Genomic DNA, 717 nt, shown 5'->3' on the forward strand with positions numbered 1-717 from the left:
TTTTGTTCTGCGGAAAAAAGCCCCAACAAAACATCTCCCAACAAGAGAAAAACAACAACAACAACGAACACAGCAAAAATCTCAATAGCTCTTTCATTTCCCAGGGCATCCAGAGAAAATAATATCTGGGTTCAAATCTTTAATAGATTTACTCTCTGGAAAGACACGAAAGGATCTTCCCCGCGATTATTTATGCACCTGAATACGATTATTATTAAAGTTGCTGCGGCTAAATGCATCGATGTTCATACAAAGGTTCGGTTTAATTCTCTTTTTATTGCAGCTTCAGCGCATAATGGGTTGGGTTTAAAGGGGGGGGAGGTGGGGGGCAGGGTAGGGATGCAGCGCTGAAACCCATCAGCATCCAGCGTTCGAATAACAACGCGATGAATCTCCCGAGCGCAGCAGCTGAGGAACACTAATAATTCCTAACCCCGAACAGCAAGGAAGGGCACAACTTCATTTTTTATTTATTTATTTATTTATTTCCCAAAAAAAGTTGTTTGTTTTTTTTTTTTTTCCCCGAGCGAAACCCAGCGCCCCGGGAGGGTCCCCCTTCCCGCTGCGTTTCGGAGGGGCTCCCGGTCCCCGCGGCGCGGTGCGGGGAAAAAGCGGGAGGGGTGTGTGGGGGGGTGGTTCTCATTAACTTTTTATTGAGGGACGCATCAGCCCGGGGGCACGGGGACTCTTTCGGCCTAGGCGCGGGGTTCGGCGGGG

This window comes from Chaetura pelagica, unplaced genomic scaffold, assembly GCF_000747805.2.
Source record: "Chaetura pelagica isolate M959 unplaced genomic scaffold, ChaPel_1.0 scaffold174, whole genome shotgun sequence".
Taxonomy (NCBI): domain Eukaryota; kingdom Metazoa; phylum Chordata; class Aves; order Apodiformes; family Apodidae; genus Chaetura; species Chaetura pelagica.